The sequence below is a fragment of the Marmota marmota genome, unplaced genomic scaffold (genome assembly GCF_001458135.2).
Source record: "Marmota marmota marmota unplaced genomic scaffold, marMar, whole genome shotgun sequence".
Lineage (NCBI taxonomy): Eukaryota > Metazoa > Chordata > Mammalia > Rodentia > Sciuridae > Marmota > Marmota marmota.
This window is the reverse complement of record NW_025999874.1, coordinates 701,587-723,693: the sequence shown is the minus strand read 5'-3', so window position 1 is coordinate 723,693 and position 22,107 is coordinate 701,587. Positions and strand designations below refer to the sequence as shown.

The 22,107-nt window shown below is 35.2% G+C and overlaps 1 protein-coding gene and 1 long non-coding RNA gene across 11 annotated transcripts in view; one reads left to right on the top strand and one right to left on the bottom strand.

The window, feature by feature from the left end:
• Positions 1–22,107, top strand: part of Kansl1 (KAT8 regulatory NSL complex subunit 1) — a 193,887-nt gene that overhangs the window by 56,700 nt on the left and 115,080 nt on the right. The gene's annotated exons all lie outside the window — the stretch shown is intronic.
• LOC125611533 lies at positions 8,019–20,904 on the bottom strand. Its single transcript, XR_007341713.1, has 4 exons — positions 20,779–20,904; positions 15,031–15,035; positions 11,544–11,551; positions 8,019–8,029 (listed from the first exon to the last, which is right to left on the bottom strand). It is a non-coding gene; the product is annotated as an uncharacterized LOC125611533 (long non-coding RNA).

Genomic DNA, 22,107 nt, shown 5'->3' with positions numbered 1-22,107 from the left:
CCCCCCCCCCCCCGGTTTGCCTAAGTGTCCTGAACCTCTCTCAGTTTGTCCTTTTGAATTTTTATGAAAGCTTGATTACATAGGCAAGGTTGATTATGTCTTTGGCCTTTGGTGATCAACTTAACCTTCAGTTACCCTCCCCACTCCAGAGGTTGAAAGTGCCAACTCTTTAATCACACCTTGGTCTTTCCAGTGACTAGCCCCCCTTCTGAAGCTACCTGGGGCCTGTCAGCCATCAGTTCAGTTTATTAGTATAGAAAACCTGCTATCACTTTGGACATCCCAAGGATTTTGGGAGTTATATGGAGAAATAGACAAGACCAAATATGTGATTCACACTTACACTTTAAGGACTAATAATTGAAAAGTGCTTAAGAATATTTTTACTGCTATTTCCAAATTTGTTGGTTTGAGAAAATTCTATATAAATTCTTTATGGGCAACTGGCCAAATTGGGATGATGGAGCTAGAGGTACTTCACTCTTTCAGTTCTTTATTTATGTATTTAAATAAGGAAGTACATTATATTTATAAATAAATAAATCTGCATTTACTACTTATAAATGTTAGATTTGTGAAAGAGGGTACATAAGAAGTTGGGAAAGATGGGCAGGATAGTTGACTAGTAGATTCTCTTCATTTTCCTTTTGGAAGAAATGTTGTAATGTCTGGAATACTAGAGAAGGCAGTTGGTGGATATGTTGGAAAAATGTTTTTTCTTTACCAATAGTAAAAAGATGACTTAAGATTTTATCTGAAGAGTTTGATGATTGAGGCAGCAGTGCTTTTAACCAGCAAATTACCTGGGTTTCTTGGGTTTGTTTGTTTTATTCACATGTATGACTTTGTGTATTTGAAATGAAACTTTGTTTTATGTTTCTGTTTTGAAGATAATAGTCTAGGTAATTTTTGCAGAATTTCTACATTAGTTTACTTATAAGTTCACGTTTAAAGTGGATGTTTTAGAGGTTCACTACTTTTGTAAGATAGCTTACCTTTCTTTAAAAGTGTTAGCAGCTTAAATCAGCTTGCCAATATTTGTGGCATTATTCTCACTGACTTTGCATAATTTACCACTATCTTGGTGGACATTAAACATTTCTCATTTAAAATTATAGCAGGCGCATGCAGTTGAAGATTCATAATCTGTGTATTTTGTGTATTTAACAAAAAGGCATCTTGACTCTAAGTAAGGTTATGTTCAGAGAACATTGCATTGAAAATATTAATAGGTTTTGGTAATGCTGTGGTAAGTGTTCTAATGCAATGGAATAAAAATACCCAAAGAGAACTTATTCCATAGGGTATTCTACTAACTTGAAAAAACCTCTTAGTTCATTCATTCACTACTTGGTTCTGAGTAATATTCTCAAATAATAATGTGTTGATTGGAGGGGTGAGAAGTATAAGGCCAGCCAAGGGATCATGTTGGGAAACTTTTTGGGATTGATTGAATCCTCTTGAAATTAAGTCATCCAGATACTCTTTTAAAATGTTAACTTTCTGAGCTCTAGATCATATAAAAGGAAGCAAAATTTGGGCACTGAAAGTACTGTCAAGTAAATATTTTTTTGCACATTATAATTGTATTTAAATTAAAACCACCAGTACAGCATAAATACTTTAAAGTTTTTGTTAAGATTACCAGATTGGCTTTTTAAAAATTCTTTTTAGATCTACATGACAGTGGAGTGTATTTTGACATATAACATACATGGAGTATAACTTTTAATTAGTATCCCATTTTTGGAGTTGTTTATGATGTGGAGTTTCATTGGTGTTGTATTCATATATGAACATAGGAAAGTTAGATTCTATTCATTTTACTGTTTTATTCTCATCCCCCCTCAATTCCCTTCATTCCCCACCCCACTTCCCTTCATTCCCTATTATCTAATCCAGTGAACTTCTGTTCCCACCCTGCTCCCTCATTACCAGATTGACTGGTATTTATTTAAGTGTTTGTTGATCTTCTCAAAATTTTAAGTTTTTAATAATTTGCCAGATAAAGCATTACTTTAATTAAAAAAGAAGAAAAGGGAAATTGTTTTTCAGATGCTCAGAATCCTTTTCTTTCTGATCTGATAGTTTCTCCCAAATCTCATAACCATAATGAAATTGTTGAGTCCTAGAATGAGTAGTTATTTCTGCTGTAACAAGTTATGTTCTTGTTAAGCAGCTTGTCTATATTTTATTCTGTTTCCATAGGTATAGTAGGCCAAATATATATAGTTTAGGCAGCCATGATGAAAATATTTTGTACAGGAGACTGTGGAATGAGTTGTTTTTAAATAAATTACAAGTGGATGTAATTTCTGAAAATCGAGTCCTCCACCAAGATTTAAAGTTGTGTTTTTTGCTCCCCTACCTCCTAAAGGAAAAATTGTGATCTCTAACTATGATCTCTTGTAAATTCTTGGCACATGCTAGCAGTAGTAGAATGATTGATTTTTTTTTTTTTAATGTGTTGAATTTTTGGCAAATTGTGTGTTTGTCATTGTACTGCACTTGGCAATAAACTATATATTGCTAACTGAGACAGGTTAGAGAAAATCTTTCCCTTTTTTGGTTAATTTTTTTGTTAACTGATTTTATGTTAGCTTTTAAAATCTTATGCTTTTGTTTAACTTTTTTGAAAAATATTCTCAAAATGTTTCATGCATCTGTTTTGGTAGAGTGTACATACAACTGCTTTGAAAATTATGTACTATCTTGGGTTTATTAGAAATTAAATCATTCTTAACTGACATTCTGTGGAAGGTGTAGGAAATACCTTAATGTTTAATTCTTAAGTTAGAAGTGATATCCTTGTTGAGTGTGTTTGAATGTGTGCTTGTTTTCTTCACTTTAGCCCCACCCCGCCAACCCCCGCCCCTTTTCTCTTATTTTGTTCTCAGTCCTTGGAGCCATTTCTGATTTTGCTAAACTTGTTTTTCATTTTATGGGTCCTGTGCTTATAAATTTCCATAATAAGTACCTCCTGTCAAAACAATTAGCAATGGACTACATTATAAACCCCCTACCACCACTGTGTGTGTGTGTGTGTGTGTGTGTGTGTTTTACTGGGGATCTAACCTAGGGTGAGGCAAGCACTATACATCCCTGTCCTGGTGCACTTTATTTTTTCCCCTTTGAACTGTTACTATAGATTGAAGCTTATCTTGAAGGTTGCTATAAAAATAATTCAATAAAACATTGTGACTATTGAAATATTGTTGAAGATGATGTTCTTCACAGTGCTTCCCCTCACTCCCACCTCCACCCCCTCCACCGCCCCCCCTCCTCCCTGTTTTTGATGCTGGGATAGAACCTGTGGTGCTTCATACTGGCTCACATCTCCAGCCATTTTTTTGTTTAAGAGTTTAAGATTTTGAGACAAGGTTTTGCTAAGTTGCTCAGGACCTTGCTAAATTTCTGAGTCTGGCCTTGGACTTGTGATCCTCCTGCCCCAGCCTCCCAAGTTGCTGAAATTACAGCTGCATACCAACATGCCTGGCTACACAGTGCTTTGTTTTTAAGGATTACAGGGGAAAAAGATAAACAACCAAGAATAAATGTTTCCCCCCACCTACGCTTTTAGTCTGTTTATGTTACCTAGATGCTATAATTTGTGTTCTGTAGATTTCTTGTTTTTCTGTTGGATTTGGAAGTTTAGAACCAAGCTTGTCAGTTTCTTTGTTGTACCATTTTAAAAGCCTCATTCGTGGATTCATTTTGTTTCCCTATTCATAAATATTTTCATGCTTTAATTTCTGGCTTCATTTATGCTGATCTTTTTTTTTTTGTCTAATAGCCTTCCAAAGTCTATTCCACATCAAGATTGGTTGAAAATATAATTCCTCAGTGATACTAAAACACTTACTTGAATTTTGGAAGGTCTTGATTGCAGTGACTTATCTTTTCTTGGGTAACTTTACCCTCTCAGAGTTAATGAAGACCTTATGATATAATGCATTACTAATATGTTTGTAGGTTTTGCTTTTTAGGGACTCTGCAATGCTCCAAACTATAGCTCCTACAAGAATTTATTAAGGGCACAGAGAAGAATTTGTCAGAATGGCAATCAAATTTGTCATTTTCTTAACTCTTCCTTTCATAGAATGATGGGGCCGGAGAAACATCAGCCAAAAAACATGAATCATGTTCTCTGCTTAACCTCTCCCTGCTATAAACCAGATAGAGGATTAACCATGTAGCCTTTTCATAATTAAAACGAGGGAATTGAACTAGATGATGTTTAGAATTCATACTGCTTGGAAATAATGAATATTCTTTTTGCATTAATAGAGTTGTTATCATCATTTTTGTCATCTTGGGAAGCTGGGGCAAAAGTCCTAGAAGTATAACTTGGGGAATGCCGCAGTCGGGCTGGGCACAAATCACGAGCCACTGAAGCAGGAACAAACTTTATTTTTAAACTGCAGGAAAACACTTCACACAGCTCCCGGGGAATCGTCCCAATCGCCGCCGCGAGGCTTGTCCAGGAACCCCCAGCCGGAAATATCTCTCCCGGAAATCCCTCCTCCTGCACTTCCCCAACCAATGGGAACTCTCGGGGAATCCCTGGAAATCCCCACGAGAACTCCAAAATAGTGCGAGAACTCAAAAGTTGCGGCAGAGGCGGATAGTAATGCCTCGCCTGTCAATCAGTACTGTTGGCAAAATGCCAGGGGCCATACAGACTCGGCTGTGGCTCTCAGCAGGGGAAAAAAAAAGTTTCTTGACCTACAACTAGTTTCTTTAGTTTATTTTTCATAGTCTATTGAAGTGATTATTGTTTTTCTTGGTATCTAGGATACAAATATGGGAATAATTCCATTATTTTCTTATAGAATTTACTTTAGAGATGAGGAAGTTTTAATTTGCTGAACACTTTTGATTTAGTGCTCTTTGCTTTTTTCTGGTAACCTGCATATGACCCAAGAAGTTACATTTTTTTCCCTTCTATTCTCTTAGCATTTGATTCCTGCGAAGATACATAGCTAGTGAAAATTATTCTTAGTGCTTTTTGTGGTATTCTTAAAGAAGTTAGGCAATAGGAATTGGGGGGGGGGGAATATCTATTTGTTGGAGAAGTAGTTGCTTCAAATGTTTTTTCTTTTTCTTTTTTTTTTTTTTTAAAGAGAGTGAGAGGGAGTGAGAGAGAATTTTTTTAATATTAATTTTTAGTTTTCGGTGGACATAACATTTTTGTTTGTATGTGGTGCTGAGGATCGAACCCGGGCCACACGCATGCCAGGCAAGCGCACTACCGCTTGAGTCACATCCCTAGCCCATCTTCAAATGTTTTCTATTGCTTTGTTGGCTGATTTTCATTTTCTGAAATAGAAATTACTTTTATGATACTATTAAGGTAGTCATATGACAAGTACTTTTTTTTTTTTTTAAAGAGAGAGAGAGAATTTTAATATTTATTTTTTAGTTTTCGGGGGACACAACATCTTTGTTTATATATGGTGCTGAGGATCGAACCCGGGCCGCATGCATGCATGCCAGGCGAGCGCGCTACCGCTTGAGCCACATCCCCAGCCCATGATAAGTAATTATTAAATGAACAAATTCTTAAGACTTGAGATGTCACAGGTAGAAAAACTGTCGATATCCTAATGGAGTTTATAGAGAGTGGAGAACATGGTAAGATAGATGACTAGAACAGTGCCTGGCACATAGTAGTATAAAGTTAATTCTGGGTGATAATGAATGAAATAGGAAGAAATTATAACTGGTTAATGGGATTGGAAAGAAAAGATATCATAAATTAGTTTGGAAAGGTGGCTGACTTTTGTATTTATTTTGGTTGGGGATTATTGAGGTACAGAGGCAAGATAGTTTAAAAGGCTAGAATGGGATATATTGGAGACATGGCTGGTGTTGGTAAGGGTGGTAGTGTAAAGAGATACGACAGAGATAATTTCAGAAATAATGTAGAGGTAAATTTAATGGGATTTAAAAATAGGGATGTGTGGGAGTATTGAATGAAGGAGGGACCATCATAGATAATTGAAGTTTCAAATCTGGTTAACTATAGGAATAGATGATTAACCAAAGCATTTCAGAACCCAGTTTGCAAAATAACCCTAATAACTCACAAGGGTTCAGGCTCTTATACTAAGGTCTTAGAAATGAAGGCTTCAGTATTCCTTACAAGTTTCAGCAAGTTTAAAAATCAGTAAATCCAAGTAATCTTCTAAAGATAGAAGGAGACACGAAAGCCTTATGTTGGAAGACTTTGAACTTGATTAATTCATTTATTAGATCTACACTGCTGACTGTTAAGTTGTGGCGCTAGGGATACAATGGTAAGAGGGACGTGATCCTTGCTCTGCCCTTATGGAGAATATAGGCTAAACAGAAATTATTTAAGCAAGTAATCATGTACATGACATATTTATAGTTGTGGGTGTCACAGAAACAAAAAGTTCAGAGTACTATGAATGTTCATATCAGGTGTTTTTAGTCAACATGGGATGTGATAATGAGTCTGTGTTTTGGGGGAAAGGGGTTGCTGCTACTTGGGATTGAGCCCAAGGGTGCTTATCCATTGAACCACATTCCCAACCCTTTTTATTTTATTTTGAGATAGGATCTCGCTAAGTTGCTGAGGTAAGTGATATTCCATGTATATATAATATGTCAAAGTACACTCTACTGTCATGTATATCTAAAAATAACAAAAAAGTTTTTAAAAAGGAGAATAGTGAGAAATGAGTCCAGAGAAGTAAGTAATTGACAGATAATATAGGTGGCCTTTGTAGATCATATCAAATTTAGGATTTTACTGTGAAGCCATTGACAGGGTTTACAATCCCCCCCCTTTCTTATTATGTAGAGAATGGGGTAGAGGTAGGTTTAGGCTAACTAAGCCTTAACTACCTAGGCACTTACTAATAGGTGAAAGAGAATGGTGGAGCTAGTCTTTGGCAGGAAAGAGTAGGAGAGTTCGTTAGTTGAGACAGAAATGACTAAGACTTCTGATGGATTGGATGCAGGGGGAAGAGAGATACACTGTAATGAGTGATTATTAGATTTTTTTTGTCACGGATGCGGGGAGGTGGGTGAAGAGATATGTTGATGGAGAAAGAACAGATGGGGGAGATTACTGGGTGTAGTGAGCATTTCTGTATTTTTAATTTAAACATTTTTCTCTGTTGGTTATAACTAGAGGTTCCAGTGCTTCGCAGAGCACACTATTAGGTTCCAGCAACATGATAAAATAAATTGTTTTAACTAGAAAACGGAAAGCTTGGGGCTATGTTCTGTCGCAAATGAGTAGCACTTTAGTTTTCCCACTCTGTCCCTAAACATAGACCAAATGGACTAGACTATTTTGCAATCTGGGCAGAAATTCATGCCTAAGGTCATATTCTTTTATGTCTACCAGAGCATTGCTTATTCCCTTGTTTCCCATTATGTGTCTGGGAAAATTATGCTCATGTATTAATGTAAAGGAAGCATTGAGTTTCTATAATTTTGGACTCATGGGACTCAGAATATTTGTATACTTATGAAGGATTTTTACTAAGGTGTTGTTTTGAAATTAATATAAGTCTGATGAAAATTTCTTAAACATTACAGAAGGCCCTCAGTATTTAAGTGCTCCACGTCAATGGATTCAGCATGTAAGGATCAAAAAACTCTGGGGTGGGGGGGGAAGCGCATCTGTGCAGAAAATGTACATATTTTTTCTTGTCATTATTACCTCAATACTATAGTGTAACAGCTGTTTACATTTATACTGTATTAGGTAATACAAGTCCTTTAGAGATGATTTTAAAGTATATGAGTTGTGCAAACACTGTACTCTTTTAAATTAGGGAACATACTAAAAAGTTGCTAGTTGTATGTGTGTTTGTTTTTTTAATATTTATTTATTTTTAGTTATATTTGGACACAATGTCTTTATTTTTATGTGGTGCTGAGGATCTAACCCAGGACCTTGCACATGCTAGGCAAGTGTTCTACCGCTGAGCCACAACCCCAGCCCTGTGTGTTTGTTTTTTAAGGTACCACAGACTCTGAGCTACAATCACTGAGCTATATCCCCAGCCCTTTTAATATATTTTTTAATCTTGAGATAGTGAGGCTTTAGGTAACTTAGCAAGACCCTAAGTTAGCTAGGGCCTCCTAAGTTGCTGAGGCTAGCCTTGAACTTGTTATTCTCCTGCCTCAGCTTCAGGAGTCAGATTACAGGTGTGCGCCACCATGCATGGTGCTGTTATTTTATAAATATGGATTAATTCTTTCAACCTATTCAGTAGCATTATTGTCCTATAGATTATATTCAGATAGATTATATTCAGAATTTAGGTAAAGGACTTGTGGAGAAATTTTAATTTTGGTGGAAAGGAAGAGATGGGGGAAACGGCAATAGGCAAAGGCATTATTAAAGTCATTTTCCGTAAGTTGTTTTGCCTAATAAAATAAAGGGCATATGCCAAGAAATTGAATAATACTGTATATGTGTAGTGTACTTTTTTCTTACTCTCTCCTTTAATCCCTGTTTCCCATTTGTTCTGGTACTTGAGAGATACATCCCAGCAAAGTAAAAACTGAGGGAGGCAAGAGTTTAGGATCTTTGAGACAGGATTAGTCTGAAATCTGGCAGACTGCAGAACCCCAGAAGAATTTTGACTAAATCATTTGAACTAAGAAACATTTTTAATAAACTTAAATTAGACAACAGAGTTGAAACATGTTGATAGAGAAATAATCATAGCCTACATTTGTTACATTTTGGGAGAGGATAGGCGTTGTCTTAATTCTTTTATGTAATCTTTAATAATTTGATGAGGTAGATATTTTATCTTAATTTACAGTCTTTGTGGAATAATGTAACTTGCCTAAGATTATATACTTAATAAGAGGTCAAAATATTACTGTAGGCTGTTTATGCATAGCCTGGGCATAAACCCTACTATATTCTTGGAAACAATCAAATTGTCCTTTAGGTTTGGTTGATGGAAAGACTGTCAACCACGCAAAATAAAGACACTTAACTTTATATTCAAGAGGCTAATACAAAGTAAATTGATAACACATTTTGAGGAAAGGCATAATGGTCTTAACTAAATATATTCTTAAGCCTGTAGTACCCTTTACTTTTGTTGTGTATGCACATGCATGCATGGGTGTGTGTGTGTGTGTGTGTGTGTGTGTGTGTGAGAGAGAGAGAGAGAGAGAGAGAAGATTGGGTTGGGGAGGGGCATTTTGCTAGGGCAGACTTAGCATCTGGGTGGGGTTGGAATGATTTTTTTTAAAGGTTAAAAAAAGGAAATTAATTTTTTTTATTTGCCACACCTTGTAAATGTTTGGTTACATTTAGAATCTTATTTAATCTTTAAAATACTCAATATGATTGTGATATCTTTATTTTACAGTTGAGATCTAAGATTACACATATGAACTTAATAGCTCTCATCAGCACAGTACACTGGGCATGGCATTGACTGTAAGGGTTGATGGGAGGTTAAGTAGTTTCCTTGTACTTTAATGATCCAGAGAAGTGACCAATTTAATAATTTTTTCCCCTCTCAAATAAGAACATTTTTGGTATTTGAAAGGGTTGATTTAGCCTGGTATTTAGCCTGGTGGTGCATGCCTGTAATCCCAGCTATTTGGGAGACTGAGACAGGTTTGAGGCCAACTTCAGCAAATTAGACCCTCATTGAAAATAAAAATAAAAAAGTATGGGATGTAGCTCAATGATAAAAGAGTTTGCCTCCCATGTGTGATCTCCTGGGTTTGATCTCAGTATTAAAATTAAAAAGTAAAAAAGAAAAGCAAAGAAGGATGATTTATACCTTTTGTGCAAAACTGGCTTGTTTTCCCAGTTGCTGGAAAAATCTCTCTCTCTCTTTTTTTAAACTGAAATTGACCTTTATTTGTTGTACTATAATGGAAAAATTTTTTTTAAAAAAATCTTTTAGTTGTAGATGGACACAGTATCTTTATTTATTTATCTTTATGTGGTGCTGAGGATCGAACCCAGTGCCTCACCCATGTTAGATGAATGCTCTGCCACTGAGCCACAACCCCAGCCCCAAAATAGAAAAATCATTTTTTTTTTTAAAGAGGGAGAGAGAGAGAATTTTAATACTTATTTTTTAGTTTTCGGCAGACACAACATCTTTGTTTTGTATGTGGTGCTGAGGATTGAACCCCATGCATGGCCAGGCGAGTACGCTACCGCTTGAGCCACATCCCCAGCCCAGAGAAAAATCTTTTAAGATAACATATTTTATGTTCTTTCTCCCTGTGCTTACTGGTGATACATGAATTGTAGCTATTTATTTAGTAGGTATTAAAAATAAGTGTTTTCCTCAAGAAAGCTTTTTCTGGTAAATCTAGTTACTAGAAGATTTTGAAAGGAGTGAAAGAACAATCGAAGAATATCTGATGGTTTTTCACCCATTTAGTTTGAGTATGTGTCCTTTCAGTGCCTGGGTAGAAGGCTTTTGGTATCTTACTTCTGTTGATTTATTTGGCAAGCCTCAGAAAATGTGAAGGATGAACCAGAGATTTTTTTGTTTCTTTAGCAGAATAGTGGGGAAAATTCTGGACTATTGTTGAATTGTTAATTTTGTCTTGCTAGACTTAAGTTCCTCTTTGACACCTCAGGATTATACCTTTTTTGTCAGAAATGTTGGGACCAGGCCAGGCTGGGAAAGGCCATTTTCACTGTTAGGCATGCTTTGCTGCAGTATGCTGAGTGGCCTGGTGACCCTCCATACAGCTCTTGTTACTTGCATTTCCATAAGGAGTCAGTTCACTTGTTTCTCTCAACCTGGTATCATTGTGTTTGCTTATTGTAGCTATTGTTTATTCTTCTTTGTTTTTATCTTATGGCAATGAAAAATGTCTGAGCACAAGGTTATGTTGTTCTGAATGGCCTTGGAGGAGGATGGGGTGTAGTGAGAGAGTAAAACCTTTGCAGGATGGGTATCTTTTTTACTTAATAAAGCTACTGTTGGAGAAGTTCACCTTCATTCCTGTTAAGAAGCAAAACCATAAGTTTTATTTTTTTTCCCAGAAAATTGAAAACTATGACAGACTTCCGCTCAAGAGGCTCCTGGTTTCACAAAACAGAAACTATGATAGATGATAAAGTTCATTTATATAGAACACACAGGGTTCCTAATGCCATTTGATAATATCAGATATCAAAGAATTTGTTACTACTTTTTAGATGGATAAAGTTAGCATAGTTGAATCCTTCATTGATTTATTTAGTTACCTTTCGTAAAATTTTTACACTAAGATTGAAAAGATGTTTTTTTGCGTTTTTCCTAAAAAGGTCTTCAGCGTTTTCAACTGAGTTGCTGCAACTTCTGTTTCTCTATACTTCCAACTGGGTGAAAATGTTTTTTTTTTTTTTCTTTTCTAAACTGGCACTCACCCAGCAGTTTTTTTTTTCAGCAAGTATTCTTTGGGCACACCCTATGCATAGTTATTTCTGCAAGATCCTTATTCAGAAGGCCAGGAAAATAGACCCAGTCTTCTCTTTGTAGAATTTAAAAAGAAAAGAAAAGAATCTTGTTTAAAACTTATTTTGCTTCTGCCTATCTGTACATGAAATTGATCTTTTTGCAAATACTCACACTCATAAAAGTAATTTTGTTTAGAAGTGTAAGTAGAAAATCTGATTTTGTATTTGCAGGAAGATTGCTTAGTGTGGTGACTGTCCTCCTAACTAAGAGTTCTCTTAATTTTCTTCTTTCCTTCCCTCCCTCCTTCCCTCCCTCCTTTCTTTCCTTCTTTTGTTGTAGATGGACAATATGCCTTTTATTTTATTTGTTTATTTTTATGTGGTGCTGAGAATTGAATCCAGTGCTTCACACATGCTAGGCAAGTGCTCTGCTACTGAGTTACAACCCCAGCCCTTAATTTTTTCTTAATGTTAGTTTGATAGTAAGCAGGTCTCGGATCCTAGAGTTGAAAGGTAAGGAGTAACCTTGAAAATTTAAAGTAGAATACATTCAAGGCTCTTTATCTGTCTAGATACAGATGTACACATAACACTTAGTTGTGTGTGTGTGTGCACGTGCGAGCATATAGTGTATGAGAGGTTATTTCTATTAATGTCTAAATAATTTAAATTATTTAAGCTTTCGTGGTTTGCTTTAGTGTGATATTCACTAGGTAAGATAAATGTCCCTAATCTCATTCATGAATGGTAAATTGGCTGATAAATTTATAGAAAGGTAAAGCGCAGAATTACACTTTGGTGTTTCCTAACAGGCTGGCCTAAAAGCAATAGCTTATGTTCATTCCTTTGATAGTTCTTCAGCTTTGATCAGAGGAATCATCTTAGTTGATGATCTGAATAGAAACTAAGATGTGTCATCATTGAAGATAGTCAAAATGTTCCTGAGGCATTTCCAGAAAAGGAGTTCCAGAATTCTTTGAGCAAAACAGTAATAAATTTAACAACTTTCAAGGTGCTGTAATTACTTGGAGACTAGCTTTTCAGGATCATTTATCATGATTAACCTTGCCTCTGAAGGGTAGTTAAATAAGGAACGATGAAAACATTTAAGAAGAATTGAGGGGGCTGGGGTTGTGGCTCAGTGGTAGAGCACTCCCCTAGCACATGCGAGGCCCTAGGTTCGACCCTCATCACTGCTTAAAAATTAATAGATATTGTGTCCATCTTAAAAAAAAAAAAGAATTGAGGACTTGGTTCTTGTCTTCAAGGAGTTAATTTATATTACTGTACCCCTGGCATTGAATTGGAAAAGGAAGCACCAAACATTAGTATTGGTCTGCTCAGTACTAGGTACATGATTCAGGAATTACATACTGAAGTCTTAGGAGGAGTGATTACTTTGAGATTAGCTGAGCAGAACACCTGAGATGGAACTTGAGTTTGGATCAAAGATGATGCTCAGCAGTAGAGTGCTTGCCTATCATATGTGAGACACTGGGTTCGATTCTCAGCACCACATATAAATAAATAAAATAAAGATCCACTGACAACTAAACAATATTTAAAAAAAAAAAAAAAGATGATTCTTAGGTTTCCAAGAAGAAATACCATGTTTGAGGTCCAAGGATGAGGGAACTCAGTATGTTGAATCATATATCAGTGAAAGAATTATCTGTCAAAGATATAAGGTTCAAGAAAAGGAAGATAAATTTGGAAGACTAATTTGAATTTTATCCTAACAATAGTGAGGAAACATTTAAGTATTATGGCGTGATTCAGGTGCTCATAAAAAAGTCATTGATGGATTGGATGTTCTCAGATGGTTTGTAGCAGGGCAAGACTAAAGGGAAGGATTCCCCCTTTAATTATTACGGATAAACAGTAGCACCAGTAAATATCAACAAATATTAAAATTAGAAAAGAAAAAAAGACTAAAGGCAAGGTTATTGTGATAGCCTAACTGTAGATAAAGATCTTGAATCAGGGCAGTATCATGTATATGTTTGCATACACTGGGTCTCTCCAGTACACTGTTGAATAGTACAGAGGTAGGGGACTTTCTAATCTGGTTCCTGAGTTTAATCAGAAAAGTTAAGTTTTGCCATTGAGTATGACTTGTACTATAGGTTTTATAAAAGTATTGTTATATCAGATGTAGTTTTTTAAATTTCTGACTATCTTCTATTTTTGTCATGATTGAGCATTGAATTTAATCAATGCCTTTTCAGTATCTATGGAGATATTTTTATAAGTGTATACTTATGCATTTTATATTATTATATTTATATACATATTTTTGTCTCCTATACACATACACACCTCCCCAGAACCTATAATAGATTTGCCAATGTTGGCTAAATCTTGAATTTATTGAACTAATATTGTCATTTTTATGAATTAGGTGCTCTTCAGGACACCAGAGACAGGGCAATGGACAAAAGGACAACAATATCACGTTTTCTCTAGTTTACATTGCAATATGTGGAGTTGTAACATAAATACTATAAAGTATTGATTATCTAGATTACCTGGAGTATTCTTTACATATGTCAAAGGTTATTTTGTTAAGTGTTTTTTTTCCTTTTCATTTAATGTGTATGTTTTTTTTTTTTTTCTGCTCTTTCTTTTTCCATGTTAAAAAACTTGGAATGACTTGTCGTTTATTTTTTGACTAGGTATGGTTATGGTTATGGAAGCTTCATAGATTGAAAAGGTAAATCATCCTATCTTTTGTATGCTTAGATTAGCTCTTGACATTTTAATAGAAGTTGACTGTTTGAACCAGTTGCCATTTCATTTTTTCCTGTATGTATGTTTGTTCATCCATTCTTTTTTTCTTTCTTTTCCTTCCTTCATACCCCGCCATATATTAATGGTGGGAGAGACTAGATTTTGTCATGTTGCCCAGGCTGATCCTCAGACTTAAGCTCTAGCAATTCTTCTGCCTCTGCCTCTGGAGTAATAGTGTCTATAGGCATGTACCACCATAGGTATCTCTTGCTTACATCTTAAAAAATTATTTTGTGGTCGTTAATTTTAAAAAATTTGTAACCTCTTCATGAGCCAGTTTTAGTGATGTATTTTTCTATAAAATTGCCCATTTTGCCTAGATTTTTTCAAATTTATTGACAAGAAATTCTGCTTTGTATTCTTTTCAAGTCTTTTCTTCAATGCTGCTTTATTCTTTTATATCTGTTCTTCCATTTCTAATTTTTTTTTCCCTTTTCTTCTTGGATACAAAGCGTTCCTGCTTTATCATTTAGTTTTTAACCAGAAACTAACTTTTTATTACATTGATTAAAGTTATCTTTTTTTGTGTACAGTGTTTTTATTTTTTACCTTTATTCATTTATTCTGTCTTTGGATTTTTTTAAAGCATTTCTTTTTTTTTAATATTTATTTTTTGTAGTTGTAGTTGGACACAATACCTTATTTTATTTTATTTATTTTTATGTGTGCTGAGGATCCAACCCAGGGCCCCGCATGTGCAAGGCGAGCACTCTATCCCTGAGCCATTACATAACTCCAGCCCCTTTAAAGCATTTCTTAAAGAATATAATCACATCATTTGTTTTATTTTCTTTAAATATACATTGAGGCCTAACATTTTCTTTGAAATAGTTGGACTGACCATTTTGAAGAGTTTGGTGAGAATGATGTGTCCCCCCCCCCCCCNCCCCCAGATTATTTTCTCAAAGTTTATATCACTATTCTGCTTTTGCTGATATATGAGTATGCCAGGTCAACTTCAAGCTTTACTGTTATTTAGAAAAATGAACTATTTGCATATTTTTCAACTACTTTCGAGGAGGATAAGCTTTTGTGTGTGTGTGTGTGTGTGTGTGTGTGTGTGTTATTTAAAAAGATTTCCTGCCTAAGATTTTCTGGTTTCTGGGTTTGTTTATTTTGTGATACCAGTGATTGAACCCAGGGTCTTGTGCATGCAGAGCACACACTACCACTGAGCTTTATCTCTACCTCTTACTTTTTTTATCATTTGAGTAATAGTTTCTACAAGACAGGATGATTGTTTTTAGAATCTTTTACATAGGCCGCGGCTTCTTTTTTTTTTTTTTTAAGTATTTGTTTAGTTGTAGATGGACACAATACCTTTATTTATTTACTTGTATGTGGTGCCGAGGATTGAACTCAGTGCCTCACAAGTGGTAGGCAAGTGCTCTACCACTGAGCCACAACTACAGCCCTATGCAGGATTCTTATAGGCTCTAAAAACTAAATAGACTCACTCTTCCCCTCCTTTTCCATATTTGTATGGTTTTCCAGAAATGAGTTTGTTTAGGCAGGATTTCTAGTAACAGAGGCATCATTGACATTTGGACTAGATAATTCTTGTGGGTATTTGGTATTTTTTAGCCTCTCTGGTATCTGTTCTTTAAATGTCAGTAACATACCCCTCCTATTTTTGATAATTAAATGTTTCCAGACAGTGTCATGTATGCCCTGTGGTGCAAAATCACCTCTGGTTACAAAACTACTGTATTAGCTTTCTGTATATGTCTTTGGTGGGGGAACAGATACTAACGTCAACTTGCATAGTGAATATCCTTTGTAAGGTTATTTCAGTACAGTTTTACATCATCTTCTGCTATGTCATAAACTTTGTGTTTTATTTTATAAAGAAATTGAAATTGAGATTAAATCTTTAATGCATTTCATAAACCATATACTATAGGTTACTTCTGCTATGATCATGTGTTTTATTTGGTCTGATTGCCCCCTATTTCTTTGTCACCATCCCTAAGAAAAGAATATCCTTTACCTGATTTCAGATAGTGCTTAAGGGTTTGCAGTGAAGATAAATTAATTGGTGAGTCAGATTGTACCTTTAAAGTAGAAAATTGCCTCCCCCTTTAAAGTAGGGTAAGAACAATTAAAAATAGAAATTCTTAAAGTGTAGTTCCAAGAGGGGAAGTTATCCCTAAAGGACAAATCAGAATTAGCATTTCTGTCCACCCCTACCCTTCATTTTCAGGTATATATGGTTCAAACATGGACATGCTACTCAGCCCTTCTCCCTTAAGTTTGTATTGAGAGAAGGCTATTAGCCACTGCCTTATTCTGGTTTGCCTTTTCCCTTTACTATTCATCTCCCACCAAAACTTAGATATCCTTTTTTTTGGGTATGTTCATTTGCCTCTACTGCAAAAATTAACAGTTTTCAAGGTAGTGGGACTGGCTTCAAAAATAGCATATGATTTAGAAGGAGTATAGTTGCATGAGAACAGGGCACTAAACCAGCAGTGAGTGTCAGGGGAGTTTTCTTACATATTGAGACATCTGGTGTTCATAGTCTCTTGTATTGTTCAATTATTATTATTTTTGCCTCCCTACTTTCCTTAACTTAGACAGTTACTCCCGGGCCTGTGTTTTCTACCACTTTGGAGTCCCTGTAAGATTAGATTTTCTTAGTTTCCCCTCTCTCTCTTCAGCTGACATTTTGTTGTTCTTGTTCTCATCTATGTTAGGTATAACTCAAATCCTACTCCTGGGTTGGTAATCTAGTATTGAATAGATGTCCTGGTCTCATGATGTTTCTTGTGATATTTACCTCTTGTCCTGCCACATTGTTAACTCTCCCGCCTTTTTACTAGTGTTGTTTCTATTATATGAAAATTAATGTAATATGTAAGAGAACATTTTATAAACCACCATGGAGTTTACATCCTGTACTGCTTTGTTTCCATTTCCAATGCACATTTTTGGAATTTGTATATGTGACTTCATTTATATATTTACTGGTTAATCCCAGAACATTTCTTTCCACAGGCTCCTAATTGAAAGAAAGTTACTAATAAAAAGGGCACTATTTTACTTAGGGTAAAATGACACATGAAGCTAAAACTGTTCTTGTGCCCATCTTTGTAGAGATGGCATTTTTTAACTCTGATAATTTTACAGTTATTCATGTCTCTTAAGGATCTCTCTCTGATCTCAACTAAGATGTATTGATGAGCTATGTACTTGCCTGTGTTTCTTCATTTCCACTTTCTTGGTGGATTAACTTGACAATGGAACTGAATAGTGTTTAGGATAAAATATTACAATATGACTAAGAAGTCCAGCTGAGGAAGCTTTGTAGTTAAAGAGTCTGTCTTTCTTCCAAAAGCCCTTTTAGATTAAAAATAAATAAATTTTAAAAAAAGTTGCTTCAAGTTTCTGATTTTCTATATCATGTCTCCTGAGGATTTGACATTTCTTTGTCAGATGTTTCTATACAGTCAAGAGTGAAGGTAAAGGGGTAGGCAGAATGAATGCCTTAGTGAAGTATCTGAGTAATATTTAAAGTCAAAAACCATTGTGGTTTTAGCATATATGGATTAACTGATTCTATAAATAAGCAGTAGTTTGCTGCTTTGCTTTCTGTCTTGCCAATCACTTTTAAAAGGGCTTATTAGTCGAGGGTGTAAAAATTAGTAACTTGACACTCCAGATTGGTATGAATGAATTGGTTCATTACGTGATGTTTGCTTGTTGAACTTGAAAAATCAACAACAACAAAAGAGTAAAATCTACCCCGTATGTCAGTCTAACACCTGTTCTTTTCAAATCCTTTCGGGACCATCTAAATACTCTGAAATTCTTCCTCCTTCCTGCCCTCTCCTTTGTGTCTGGTGTCAGTATTAATTCACCTAAATTCAGGGTCAGTCATCCTGTATAATAGCACTAATTGGTGGAAATACAGTGCTTGAAAGGGTTTTTGGTAAAACTACAAAGGACTTCATGGTCTTAATTTAGTCCTTGATTTGTCTTCAAAAGGTATGATATTTTTGAAGTTTTCATAACCTAATATTAAGAAATGAGCTTTTGTTTCACGTAAGTTTAAACTGAAAAATGTCATTTGTGTTCTGGGAGTGTACTCTAAAATCTCAGTGGCAGGTTGTATTCAAGTGGAGTAGAAATACTGATATTTGTTTAGGATGCTTTTATAGTATAAAATTATTCAGGGACTTGTATATTAATCTTTTTTTGCTAGAGATGCCAGTTTTTTGAGAGTTCTTTATTCCGTAGATAATGGCTTTGAAAAACTTGATCCAGTTAAAATTTGTCTTCAAATTGAATGGTTCTCAACTTGTGCTTTACACTAAAATCTCCTGGGTAATTGAGGTGGGAAAAAATTCTATGAAACTATCTCAGGAGTAGGATTCAGATATCTATATTTTTAAAACTCTCCAGGAGATTCCATATAGTAGCCAAAGTTGTAAATCACTGCTGCTCTAAGATGTTTTTGCAATTGGAACCCTTTAGAGAAAAGCTTTAGGATTACTTTCCAGAATATGGGCATTATTTCATAAAGCCTTAAAGTAAGAACTCCTATTCTATTCTGAGAGTAGCCTTGACATGATAAATTTAATTAGAAGTGCCTGAGTTTAAGAAAGTATGTAGCTTGGAATGGCAAATAAATGTATCCTTCATTCATTTAACGATCAACAAATATTTATCAAATCTTCAGTATGTTTGCATACTACATTAATTATTAGGGATATAGCTGTCAGTAGGAAATTACTGTTTCCACGGGGATTCATCCTAATAAGGAAGACAGACAATGAGTAAAATGACCAGAGGCCAGTTAACAGGTGATATAAAAAAAGAGTAAGGAGATTGAAAGTGATTGTAATGGAGAAGTTATTTTAAAATAAAGTGGTTAGGGAAATCCTGTCCAAAAAGGTAACTTGTTTTTTTTTTTTTTAGTTGTAGATGTACACATACCTTTATTTTATTTATTTATTTATTTATTTTTACTTGGTGTTAAAGATTGAACCCAGTGCCTCACACTTGGGAGGCAAGCACTGTACCCACTGAGTACCCCAGCCCAAAAAAGGCAACATTTACTTTGGTATCTATAAGAAGCAAGGTAGGAAGGCCTTGAAAGATCTTGAGAAAGCATGTTCCCAACAAAGAGAACAAAACAATTAGATCTTATTATGGCACTGTGCTCAGTTTGTTGGATTTTCAGCAGAAATGCCTGGGTAGCAGGAGATGACATGATGATCCATGTATAGAACAAGTGATAGAAAATGAGGTCAGAGAGCCCTGTAAACTTGTCAGATCCTGGGCATTTTAATTTGATGGAAACTTAATTGTTGATTGTTAACTGAATATTTACTTTATGCTTAAAATATTTTTTGGAAATAATACTGAGCTTTCCTTTTTTCAGAATTAGTTAGAAAATTAGCATGCAATATGTTGCTAAATTACACTGTTGTAAGATCCAAATCTTACTGCATTTCTCTTTGAGGGACCATCTTTGTCTATATTTTCTTTATTAAGATAATGCTGAACATAGAAGATACTCAACAGTTGGTTTTTTTTTTTTTTTTTTTGTAAAAGTATATGTTTTTTAGTTGTAGATGGACACAATATTTTTTATGGGGTGCTGAGGATCAAACCTAGTGCCTCACACATGCAAAGCAGGTACTCTACCACTGAGCTGCAGCCCTAGCAGTTTTTGTTGACAGTCAACTAGCAGTTATCAAATTTATATTTATGAAAGTCATATGGTAATTGATTTACTTATTTTGTACTGGTAATTATTTCTAGTCTCACCAGGTAGGTTGTGTTAACGCCTATATTACTAGAGAAGGAGGAAGCAGAGATTTAACAACAGACAGAATCTGGATTTGAATCTGGATCGATTTCTTTTCCTAGTTTATCATGCTGCACAATGGGTGTGTGTGTGTGTGTGTGTGTGTATTTTGCTTTTTGGTACTGGGATTGAACCCAGGGGCACTTAACCACTGACTACATCCATTTTAAAAAATATTTTATTTAGAGACAGGGACTCACTAAATTGCTTAGTGCTTTGCCAAGTTGCAATACCTCTTCTTTTTTTTTTAAAAAAAATAAATGCTTGTTTATTTAATTTTTTTTAAATGTGATGCTGTGGGTTGAACCCAGTAAGTGTTCTACCATTGAACCACAACTCCAGTCCTTATTTTTGAAAGTATGATTTGTTGAGCCAGTGTCATTAGTCTTTAGGCAATATAATACAAATTAAGAGGACTTCAGACTTAGGGTCTTACTGTGTTTCTGAGAAACTATCTCAAAATACAAAGGGCTGGGGATGTAGCTTGGTGATAAACACCCCTTGGTTCAATCCCCAGTATCAAAACAACATCAAAACAAAGGAGCTACATTTATGGAATGCAATTTGGAATGTAGTAGGATGGTGGGGACCCAAGGAAGCCCTTGGGTATCAGGCCAAGGTCTGTTGAGCTCTATTTTGTAAGGATTATCAGAGTCAGCAAACCATGCCCTGTGGGCCAAATGCAGATGGAAGGTGATTCTTGTAAATTAAGTCTTTTTTTTTTTTTTTTTTTTTTAAACACAGCTACGTCTATATAGTTGTTTAATACTACAGTGGCAGAAGTGAATAGCTGACAGGTTTTGTGGCTGGCCCTCTAGAGAATCATGTCAAATGAAATGAAGACTAGAATTGCAGTTGCTCAAGTAGAGAAAGAGAGAAAAATTTATTAAATTCAGCTATTGATTAATTTTGTGAGTATAGGGGGAGGACTTTGTTTTTAAGTGTCAATGATAAAAGATGGTGATTTGGGTAGCATAGGCTTTTAGTTTTTTGCCCATTCTTGAATGGCTCTAATAAAGGACCTCATGTTAAATATTGGTTTAGCGAACTGATGTTAGACAGTATGAATTTTTGCTGTTTGAAAGCTATGTGCTAAGCACTTTTTATAAATCAATCTCCTTCAATACTTTAGAACTTTTCTCTGAAGTAGGAAGATTGTATTGCTACCACCCTATTTTTCTATTGAGAAGATATGATCCAGACTGTAATCCTTGAGTTACACAGCTACCAATGTTAAGGTTATTTTACCCTAAACTTGTATCCTCAGTTCGTAGTCCGAAATTTTACGTTCATTAGAATCACCCTATTACTTTTATTAATGTTATTTTTCGTGGTGCTGAGGATTGAAGCCAGGGCCCTGTGCATGCTAGGCAAGTACTCTACCAACTGAGCTATCTCCCCAGCCCTTCACCCTAGTACTTTTAAAAATACAGATTCCTGAGGCTTTCTATCAAAGCTTTTGTCTTGTGATTTGAATTTGTTTTTTATCTTTGCACTGTACTAGAGAAAACATTGCCTTACAGCCTTCTATTACCACCTGTTGCCTCATATGAAGAATGGTTAAATTTTACCCCCACAGTGCTTCCCACGGTGCCTCAAGTTTTTGCCTTTTTTAAAATAAACATTTGAAATATTTATTAAGCAGGTCGAAAGAGATAATATGATTGGATAGTATCTTACCAGTTGAATTTCCATTTCTCTTTAAAATATATTCAGAATTTCTGAACCAATACAAAATGCGTATTCATTTTCAATTGCATTTGAATGCACATATTAAAGTAGATCATATTTTGGCATCCGGAACTATGGCTTTTCAAGGTCATTCTAATGTGAAGGAACAAATTTCTTAGATCATTGACTCTTTTTAAAAAAAAAATTTTGTTTTAGTTGTAGTTGGACACAATACCTTTGTTTTATTTTTATGTGATGCTGAGGATAGAACCCAGTTCCCCACAGAGGCTAGGCGAGCCCTCTACCACTGAGCCACAACCCTAGCCCCTCGTTGACTCTTTATTAAAAAAAAACAAAAAAACGGAACTTGTAGATGTGAGGCCCCCTTAGGGTATCAGATATCCAT